At 33.7% G+C, this 11,694-nt stretch overlaps 1 protein-coding gene across 1 annotated transcript in view; it reads left to right on the top strand.

The window, feature by feature from the left end:
* Positions 1 to 9,989: 9,989 nt before the first annotated feature.
* Positions 9,990 to 11,694, top strand: part of LOC107082809 (four and a half LIM domains protein 2-like) — a 13,322-nt gene continuing 11,617 nt past the window's right edge. Inside the window, exon 1 of the mRNA XM_015371676.1 lies at positions 9,990 to 10,128. The gene's annotated coding sequence lies outside the window, so the exon portion shown is untranslated. The remainder of the gene's footprint in view (positions 10,129 to 11,694) is intronic.

The raw sequence follows: 11,694 nt of genomic DNA, 5'->3' as shown, positions 1-11,694 counted from the left end.
AAAAAAAAAGTTAAATCTCTAACAAATAACAAATCTACCACCTTTGGAGTCTAATTACTTGAACAGAAAGCAACATTGCTCTCACTTAATGAAAAAACTCCCAATTGGTCATTTATTCAGATTATTTCCACCTGAGACCCCCCCCTGAGAGCATTCCCCAAACTTTGGGAACCACTGTATTAATTAAACATGAACTGACTGTTACTCTTTCAAAACTATTTGATCAGTTAAATTAATGATGAGGTTTCAGCTGATGTCTGACCTCATAGGGTTTGATCCTTTGACCTTGGAGAGCCTCCAAGATTTTATTAACAGTTGTATATCTAATCTAGTTAAAGAGTCTTTTCTGTAAATCTATTTTAGATGCATAGATGTGTGGAATGAACCGTGCAGAAACCTTAACTGTAACCACTTCTTTTTATCCTTGTGACTTTTTGAAAATGTAATAATACTTGAGGTAAAGTTCGGGGATTTGATTCTAACCGTTAAAGTGGAAGTCCTGGGCTCCAACAAATGTTTGGGACTAATAAGGAAGCACATGATCCCTGTTTCTCCTGGATGTGATTATCTTATTAAGTGCAAGTTCATGTTCAAAGATTCCTTATTATCGCCAAGGAAAATAAATTTTCTGCAGCACGGCATACCTAGCATGTCACAGAATAACAGGAACAATGTTGAAACTAACCATTTATAAATGCTAGTTTAAAATAGGGACAGGTAAAAATGGATGAAATTGGTCTAAGGAGGTATAACTAGTCCTTTTTAAAATGTTTAATTTTCAGAATTATTAAATGAACCGAAATCATTTTCTTCACAACAGTGCAAACACCCTGCAGCTGTTTCCTTATAAGGAGACCAAACTAAACCAACAGACAAAAAAAAGGTTAAAAAACAGATTAAATGAAACAAAAATTAGACTTAGAAACATCAAAATGTATCAATCTTTAATGTTGATATTACTCCTTATTACATAAAGAGTTTGTTTTTTCTTCTGCAAGATTTATAAAATTAATTCATTTGTTTAAATTCCAAATATAGGTGCTCAATCTACATTTTATTTCTACTTTTTTCTTTTTTTTTTCATTTATTTTTTGAAAAACAAAATAGTTGAAGCATGTAATTTACTCTTTGCATGTCGTGGTAATAAAAAAAGTTTCTTTTTAGTTATCTGTTTTTGCAAATTAACGCTTCATTTCTTCTTACTTTCCTTTTAAAGCTTGTATTTATATAGTCTTTGGGTAATTATTTTGACAGCTAACAGAAAAAAATGTTAACCGAGATTTTCTTTACAACAAAATCAGAAATAGATCGAATCTAAAAAAAAAAAAAAAAAAGGTTTAAAATGACAAAAGATTTAAAAAAAACAACTTTATAGACCAGAAATGAGAAATTACATGAATATAAATGAGACTTCACTCAACAACAAACATGGGAAGCCATGTAGAGACCGAATTTAAAATAAGCATAAAAACAAGAAACCAAAAACAAACATTTAGGACTTTAACCAGATGCATAATAGAAATAATATTTCTAGAGCTGTACACAATATTCAGCGTCATTCAGCCTTCATCATATGATGAACTCCAAGCCTCCATTTTTCTTTAACGAGGTCATAGTAATGAATAAACCAATAGAGGTGTTTGTAGTTACAGTCCGGACTCCGGGACCAAATGAACAACATATGGTCTTTAACTAGATTCCTCTGTGTGTCAATGGGCCTGCAGAGGCTAATCCAATCAGGACACAACTTGGTTTTCATCAGACTTTCCAGAATTCCCCAGTTTGACTCTTTGGATGCGGAAAGTTAAAATTATTTAAGTAACTGCTTCACCTAGTTCTTTTCCTGTTTACTTCAAAGGAAAATAAATAGGAATACTTTCATTTTAGCTTTAGTAGAAATCTAAATGTAAAACCTGGAACTTTAGTTCATTTCATTTTTTATTTATTTTTATTTTTTTTTGCGGAAGCATGAAGATCTAATGTTAAGTTATTTTTTTTTAGATGTTTTAAGTCAAAAAAAGACATTGTTATCTTTTTTTTTTCCAAGTTAAGCTATCATTTAGAGTCATTTGTTTTATAATAATGTTTGCAATTAATGATTATGTAGCTTCTTTAGAAGATGATTTTTAAAATCTATCCTTTTGTCCACATTAGATCCTTTTATATTGTTTCCCTTTTTGGTTCTTTATGATTAGAAAGACATAAATCAGAATACTCACTTATTTTTCCATTTTGAAACATCATGATCCTGGCTTTGATGGTTGGCTTTATTGATCATTCCACCTCACCTGTTTAACTCTGCCCGGTTTCTCATTACTGCTTATCTGATCCACCTGTTTTCAGCTCCTATATATGCTGCATGTTTTCCAGCTACTGGTGCCGGATTATTTAGGATGTTTGGTTTAACTCTAGCGTTCTGCTTGTTGTTCTGATTGTGACTGTGTTTTGCTTTGCCCCTGTCTGCTCTTTGATCTGCTCTGTTCTGGACTGATTCCTGGATTCTACTGGCTTCCCGAACCTGGACTGTGCTGACCTCGGCTTGGATTCCTCTTCTGTACCTCATCGGCTCTCTGGTCTGTGAACATGGTTCTGCTTCGGCTTTGGAAAATTCCCTTCAGAACTCTGTTGCCCCTCGCAGAGACGTAGCCAGGTAATAACCAATGTACACTGAGGGTTGGCCGAAAGTGGATAGACTTTAGCCTTTAGACAGATTTTATTTGTCATTTTGTTCACACAAGTGTAAGACAAAAAGAAATTGCGTTTGGAAACAGCTCACTGGACAATTTCAGCTTTTAAAATTGCAGCCTTGAAAAATAGTGAAAATGACTTGAATTTTACCCTTCTAACAATATATATATATATATATATATATATATATAGGATAGGCGCCAGAATGTTAGAGTAAATCTACAGTGTTCCAACAGGAAAATTAATGAGTAAAACATCCATATTTTCTAAATAAAGACAAACTATCCTTTCTTACAGCCTTTGCTAACAAATGGGTGAGTATATTTAAACATCCGTGCTTTCTAGATAAAAGATATAGTGGATACAATTCTTTGAGGTTTGAGTTCTGGGGTGAACATCTTTCCATTGTCATTATTTACCTAATTTTATCAATAATTGTTCTGCCAAAAATGTATATTTACAAGAACTAATATCTATTTAAATTGATTATTTAATACATTTTTATTAAAATAGTTATGTATGATTTCACTGAATGCTCCTATATGACTTGCAGAGAACATTGTTTTTTCTTTATCCCATATAACTCAAAATTTATTTGTGACTGCTGCCACCATCTGTATTAGAGGGAAACAATGGTAGGGGTGGGCACAGGGGTGGCCAATGATTGGTTAAAGGTGGTCATGGCCACCCCTGGCCCCCATCTAGGTCTGCCCCTGGCCCCTTGGCGTCGGCTGGCATCAGCTCCACTCTGAAACAAGTCAGTGACTATTTTCTCTTAATAATCACTGACCTGAGTTTCAGTTCCTACAGAGGATCCGGTTTATCTGCTCCAGCTGATAAACCAAGTGTTCAATAAAGACTTGTTTTGAACTAATCCACATCTGTCTGCTTTAAATATTAGGTTCAAATTTTGAGTCTCTGACTTGAAAAGTCTAAAAATATCGACGATCTATCAGAGGAAAATAAGTAGTTGAAAACACAGACCGGGATTCTCTAACACCGTTTTACACATTGAAGATGTAAACCAGCTCAACATTATTTAGACTGTAAAAAAGCGTCTGAAGATCAGTTCTTGAATCTTGCTGCAGGTTCTCACATTGGTTTAGGTTTGGGCTTTATTTGGATCACTGTAACATGAATATGTTTGATCCAGGACTCAGTTTGAGCTTAAAAATCTTCTAGCTTTATGGGAGATTTATGTCAACATACATGCCAGAAGCTGCTGCAGAAAGCAGACCTGCTTCTATAGTCTGTGGATGAAGGAGAGAAAATAAGTTTATCTATTTATAGAAATGGACAAAACAGTCACATGGTGTTTCATCCACGTTCCTTTCAAAATTGGGGTTTAACATTTCTAAGACACATTTCAAAACTATTATTTTCACAAATGCTTTTTCTTTGATACCTGTGTTAACAAAATTAGATTTAAAATTCCAAAAAATGAAACTCAGACCTTTTCAACGACAGTTTGGAGGTAATTTCAGGTGATATAACCGGCATGTGTTAGATAAAATTGCTCTTTTATTCGTTTTTTTTTTTTTTCAGTTTGATATTGGTAAATGTCAAGAAACAATGGCTAACTCTTAGGAGCAAATGCTTTGTCTTATGCAGAAGGTCTCCAATAATGTTAATCATATTTGTCTGACATTTCCCTTTTATGAGTGGGGAAAAATATATTTGGCCATTTTTAGCGCCATTGTGCTAAAATCACATATCCGCCGAGCACACTGCCCACTAAAAGCTTTATGAAACAAACATGCTTCAACCTATTCAGTCCACATTTGTATTAGTTAGTCAAGATGTGGAATCTTTAAAATCTGAGGGTTCATCCAACATTTCAAATGGGGTTTCATGGTGTTTTGCAGGGTTTTTTTTTTTTTGAAAGAAAAAAAAAATGGCGAGACTTAATGTTTTTTTTCTTTGTTTATTAACCTATAAATCAGACATGATATTTAAAATATTCCTCAATGCCTTTCTGTCATACAAATACAAACAATTGTATTCCTAATTGGGAGCTGTACTTTAATTCACATATGTAATTTCAAGAGGAAATTTGCTGCTAATACCCTCTGGGCTTAAGGGTTAAACTGTTGCTTAATGTTCCTGTAATATTAATATGGTACACCTTATCTTAATAGAAATAGCTAAAAGTAAGAATTAAAGACATAATCAAGATAAAGTCAAGTGTCGACCTGAGACATATTTCTGCTTTGTGTTTAAGGAACTTCCTGTAGTTGTTAAAATAGCGCAGAGGTGGAAAGAGTACTAAAAAATTGTAATTGAGTAAAAGTATCTTTACTTAAAAGTAAAAGTAAAATTACCCATCTCAACATTTAGTCAAGTAAAAGTACAAAATTACTTCATTTAAAATGTAATATGAGTAAAAGTTACTTAGTTACTTTGAGTTATTTAATGCAAAACAAAAAAGGATGAGTCATGAATCGAATTGAGCACAAGGTGTTTTAATCGATCTCAAGGTGTATTTCAGTGGACATCCACACTTGCAAAAGATCAGCTGGGCTAAGAAACATACCTTCTCACAGCACAAGTAAAGTCATAACCTGAACCATAAAGTGCAAACAATGTTCAATCCTATACTGTCCAACAGACAAGACCATGATAACTAACTTACTGCCACATTTTTACGTAAATTGGATGTTGAGGTTTTAAAAGTCGAAAGCTCTGTTTTATCACATTGTTCCCTTTTGTGCATTTGAAAACAAATATTCCTTCCAAATATGGCCGAGGGTTTTTCTGGCTTTCGTCTCTAGAATATGTTTCTTCTTCAGGCCTTTCCTCATCCATACTCCCTAAATTGTGATTAGCAACTGCCATATTCCGAAGCACAGCACTGGATTATGAGACAATACAAAGGGTAAATGCAAGGCAGGGCCACATTTAATTTTTTCACCATCAGTATATATATATATATATATATATTTTTTTTTTTTTTACTCAGTAACGTGAGGGGGTTTTAAATGTAGCAAAGTAAAACTACTTAGGTTAAAATTTACTCAAGTAAAAGTAAAAATTACATATTTCAAAAACTACTCAGAAAATTACAAATTACTCATAAAAAGTACTCAATTACAGTCACTTCAGTAAATGTAATTCATTACTTTCCACCCCTGAAATATCGCCACCATTAAAAAGAGAAAAAAAAGAGAAATCCAGCAGTACTTTTTAAAAATCTCTTTCTTTGTGTGTTTGTTGCGCAATATGTTAACTTTAAGGTTCTCCAAGAGGCGGGCAGAATCTAACACAAAGCGTCAGGAGTTATTTTTGAGTGAAACCAAAGTAGAAGTGCTTTTTGATATTATTAAAAAAATCCAGTGCAAAATATCAGCATATAACACTTCATATCTACTGTAAAGCACGGCAGTCGAGGGGTGATGATTTGGGTTGGTTCTGCTTTTTTAGAGTTGAAATTAAGATTTGATCTTGATCTAAACTACTGAATACAAAAAAAAAAAAAAAATACAACTAGCCTGACTAAGATTCTTCTTATTATTAGATGTTAGAGATTAGAATAAGTATTGAATAAATCTAAACCAAACATAAACCAAACAAAAACTAACTGGTTTGATTCCTTTTTATATAGTATTTTTCTCTAAAGTGGTAGATTTTTATTTATTCGATTTTTCCATCTTTCTTATTACTTGTCCAGAAACTAATTGAATTAAATACAGATTTAACACTCTCATTGGTACATTGGAACCATGTTACTTTTCTGAAAAAAAAACAACACACGTTTAAGAGAATTAATAACATTGGTTTAGCACGTACGACCCACGTTCTTAGGCCTTAGTCCTCGTTCCGGCTGACCCGGGTTCGAATCTGACCTGTGGTCCTTTGTCACATGTCTCTCCTCCTCTCTCATACCCCATTTCCTCTCAGCCTACTGTCGAAAGAAACGAGACACTAGTGCCATAAAAAGAAAGAGAATTACGTCCTGAAGGGTCAAGTAGTCAACTCATTTATTATTAATTAGCCTCCCTGCCTTTACTCTTAACGTTCTCCTTCCATTTAGCTCTCATTTAGCATCTGTCTGTTGAACACAGTCCCTGACTTGTTTGAGTTGCATCGCCTTTATCTGGTTCAAATCAGGAGCAGGAAGGACGTTAAATGAGACATATGATTTATAATTCATCAATTACATTGATTGAGGATTTCATAAACTCAGCTGAGCATCAGGAGACGTATGACCTGCCCTGCTGCTGTAATGTACAAAATGTCAACATGCACAGAAACATTAGACTTTTATATATATATATATATATATATATATATATATATATATGAATTGACTAATGTTTTCTAGTTGTGTGGTTTTTCCATCAGGAAGAGCTTTTGCAGATGTAGGAACTCAAAGTGCTTCACTGTTTTTCCAAGTTTACCTAAATATCGATTATTAGGATTCTCTTAGAATTATTTTTTCGAAAAAGAAATCCGACTTTTTCAAATCAAAAATTCCTGTGAGTGTTAGAAGTGATAAAATAATCAAAGCAATATACACCTATAACCATAATGAAGCATATGTTGTCAAGCCAGGACAGTTTAAAATAATGAACTCATTATTGAACCCAATTTAATCTACTAAAAATGGATCACAAACCAGATTCACAATCAAAGTAATTAAGTTTTTGTTGTCTCACTTTATGCTTTTCATATTGATATTCTCCAGATCATGTGTAATAGCAATTAGTCACTCTGATTTATTTCTATATTACTATCATACAGAGACGATGATCTTTGCCAATAACAGCTAATTAGCTTCATCCATACCCTCAGATGTTAGCATGTAGCCTACTGTATAGATTTGTTCAAGTCAGGAGACTCCAAAGCGCTTTACACTGCATTCAGTCATTCATTCATACGCCGATGGTGGTAAGCTACATTGTAGCCTCAGATGCCCTGGCCTGGCCCTGGTCCCACCGGGCCCTCTGACTACCATCAGTAGGGAAAGCGGGTGAGCAAGTGTGTTGCCCAAGGAAACAAGAACTCCAGGCTAAGTTGTGAAAATATGCAAGTGCGGAATCGCGTGCCCAATTGCATCACTGTTGATGCACACCACTTAGTGCACAGTTTAAAGCTTCAACTACTGTATATACCAGGCAGATGGAGCAGGTTTTTTAACTGGTGACCCTGCAGTACAGAAGGCCCTCTCAAAAGTTTATTTTTGTGTTCTTTGATGTTTTCTTCCTCTATTGTCTTGTAATCTGTCTGGTGTCATTTTATATTTTAATATGATGTCTGCGGTGTCAGCCAGTCTGTATCGAAATAGATTCCTCACATGGTTTAAATTCAATGATCTAAGGCTAAACAACATTAAGGAAGCAAACGCCGCACATTTAAATGGATCATCTTGTGAATATTTACATTGATTTTATAACAAAGAAACACAATCTAATGTGTTGTAAATGTTTCTGTTAGATACATCAATGGGAATTTGGACGGATATGTAGAAGTGTGAACATAAAGGCGTGTGGTCGGTCAGCTAGTCAAACAAAGCTGAGCAAATATGTCTCATGGAAACTCTGCAACGATACCTAATCACATTAAACTATCACCGTTATTAGATTTAGTAAAAAAAAAAAGCATTCTTAGTACAACGCCCTGTTCACAGAGCTCCTATGAGCAAACATTCAGTCCTAAATGCTTTGCATCATCTGGTGATATACAGGGAATTTTATTTGAAGGAATTTGACCGATGTGTTTGAGGTTGGATAATCACCGTTTTCAGTTTTATGCTTAGGTGTTAATTACATCAGTTAGCAACACGATGTATACACAGTGATATATTTGCTCATTAAAAATGGCTGTAAAGATGAGAGGCTTATTTGGGGTTTTAATGATTTTTGCAAGCTTTTTTTTTTCTGTGTGGAATTGTGAAGTAGTTTGGTCAGCAAGGTGAACAAAAAACTTCAGCCACTGGTTCCAGATTTCTCTAATGTCTTTTTATTTGGAACTTTTCACTCTGACAACCATCTCCTGAACTTCACTGCAAAAAACGACCTCAAAATTAGTAAAAATGTCTTAAATCAAGAGTATTTACCCTTAATTTCAGCAGGTAAATAAGATGATTTGCCAATGGAATGAGTATTTTTACTCTTAAAATAAGGTATCTAGATATTATGCACTTGAAATAAGACAATGCAATTGTTTTTTTCTTATTTTAAGTGTAAATTTTCTTGTTCCATTGGCAAAGTGTCTCACTTAAATACTTAATTCAAGAAAAAATGCACTTTTTTTAAGAAAAAATTACTTATTTAGATTTAATTTTTTGCAGTGAAGAGCTTAATGCTTGTATAACAAATTGGCAACACACCTGCACATAAGTGGACTGAGCCACGATTAAACAGGTAGAAAAAAACAGAGTCTAAACAGAGAAACAAGAATAAAATTATTAATCTAATTTACAAACTCATCTACATAATGAAAGAGTGCGAAATAAACGATAGATACAAGATAACTCAATGACATCATCTGGCCAATTTAGCAGGAAATACTTGGACAAACAATGGTGAGTAAAAAGGAAAACAAATACCATGAATATACCCTGAAACAAAATAAACAATTTCAACCAATAATACAGAAGTAGTAGCTTTAACTTAAACATATAAATAGATGGAAACTGCAACATAATGCTAACACAAACAAACTCGGGATAGCAAGTGATGAAAAGTTGCAAACTTATGTTTACATTTTAAGCATTATGAATCAGAGAAAAGAATAAGGGACAAGTGGGGAACACAAACTGAACCACTTTGTTACAGGAACGATTATAGACATAAAGCTAAAAAGATTTATTTTTTTTTTTTTTAACAAGAATTTTGTGCAGAAATTATAATTTACTGTGGATTAACTCTAATCAACACGTTAAAATATATGTATGTACAAACTATGTATGCATAAGCTAATAATTTAATGCCTTTTTTAAATTTTCTGCAGAATCACATATTTCTCATTTCTACGGAAGAGGATTAGGGCCACGGAAAAAATAAAAAAAAGTTAACAGATTTTTTAATATTATGTCAGTTTAATATAAGAAAAAAGTCGGAATTCTGACTTCAATCCCAGAGTTCTGACTTTTTTTTCATACTGAAATAAAATTTAAAAATCAGTTAACCTTTTTTTTATTTTTTCAGTAGCCCTAATCTACAGAGGAAAGTATTTCATAAAAATATTTCATTCATTCAGATCTAACATGTTGTTTAAGTGTTCCCTTTATTTTTTTGAACAGTGTATCATCACATTTCTGAGATTGCATAACAGCCTTAACATAAACCAGCCTGTTCACTCTGGTTGCATCCCTCTTCTCCACCCTCCTGTAACATCACGGGTCTCATTTTGGTCTAATTTAATAAACATCCTGAAGTACTCTGTGCTGCACACACCTCTGGTCTCAGAGTGCAAGCAGACAGCTCATCTGACACTCAGGTAAGAACTTTATGCTCTAACTTTGCTCTCCAAGTCTTGGATTTTTGCCTCAAACCTGGAGGGAAACCCTAATTCAACAGTGATTATTGTTTGGACAATTATAATCCCAATTCCACTTACAACTGACCAGATTAGTTAAACTACAAAAGGATCTTTGGAAGTACAGTATGGCAATGGGCAAAGAGGGCAGATAGGGTCATGGCAGAACCTAGGCACTAAATTGCATTTATGGAAGTTTGTCACAAGATGAATGGATTCTGCTTCTATTTAAAGTAGAGGCATAGATGACTGTTTTTATTCATGATTCTTAAGGCGGATGAAGGAAATTGTATTGGGAGGTTTTCAAAGCTAATGAGAAAGTTTACCAAAAAAAAAGCAGCTTTTATTTATGTTCCATTAATCTGAATCAAGCTTCCAGAAACCTGTAAAAGCACAAAAACCTTCAGTTTAAGTACATTTCGATTAAATGCATATTTGTTCAGAGTGACCTTTGAAGGTTTTATCTAAACATCAAGCTTACAGTCCAAATTTCCTTACTTTGTTATTTCTAATCAGTCATTTTAGTCCTATTTAATTATTTGTTTTTATTATGTTTAATTATTCGTGTTCATTAATGCTTTACTTTTCAAGCTACCACAATANACTATTCTATTGTGCTTTTTTGATGTACAGCACTTTTACTTGGCTTGCTACTAAAATATACTACATAAATCAACTTACATTGTAAATTAAAGTGAATGCAAATTTCAAATGAGGGTATTGTTTTATGAGCTTAAATTGTTATTTTTTTTTTCATATTTAAAATATCAGCCGAAAATTGTAGACAAATGTACAAAATTCAAAAAATAACAAGATTACAAAATGTATCCCATGCAAAAAAACACTATTTTCTAAATCCCTCTTTTGGAAACATAAAACCTAAAGCCATTCTTTAAAAAAAAATTAATCTCTAGGTTCTTAAAAGAGAGAATTTAATCAGATCATTCAGTTAGATTAGTTCAAAATGTTCTAAGAAAAAACTGCTAATTGCATCGTCTCATTGACTTTGCAGGATTCACTTAACCTGTATGAAAAAGCAGATATTTGCATTTTGTCTTTGAATCTTCAGCAATCCTTCACACCAAGCATGCATGCAGCGACAGTGGAGATGAAAAACTCCGTTTTAAAAGTAGGAAAACTTCAGCACAACCAGACTCAGTGTGAGTGGCCTTCTGGCGAGGCCGACTGGGGTTCAAGGACAGCAGTCATAAAAAAAGGAACATAGAAACATTGATCCACATATACTGTCTATGTTAAAAAAGGTCATGGTAAACTAGCTTAAGTAGCTCTGGCTGGGAAAGAAACAGTTAAACAATGGAGAACTGAGCCATGTTGAAAAAGGTTGAAGGGAGCACATACAGTTAGTCACAGTAAAAAGCAGAGCAAGGTTTAAGCACTAAAAAACAGGCCCAAATTTATCATCTATTATCTGAGATCATGATGGCAGTAGCCCAGCTGATATTTCCCCCCAGGATGGTCTCACAATAGACAGAACCTAACCAAATGAAGCTATGATGACGAGAGAAA

The sequence above is a fragment of the Cyprinodon variegatus genome, unplaced genomic scaffold, assembly GCF_000732505.1.
Source record: "Cyprinodon variegatus isolate N-32 unplaced genomic scaffold, C_variegatus-1.0 Scaffold63, whole genome shotgun sequence".
NCBI lineage: Eukaryota > Metazoa > Chordata > Actinopteri > Cyprinodontiformes > Cyprinodontidae > Cyprinodon > Cyprinodon variegatus.
Note: the sequence above shows the minus strand (reverse complement) of the source record. Positions and strands in the feature narration are given on the sequence as shown.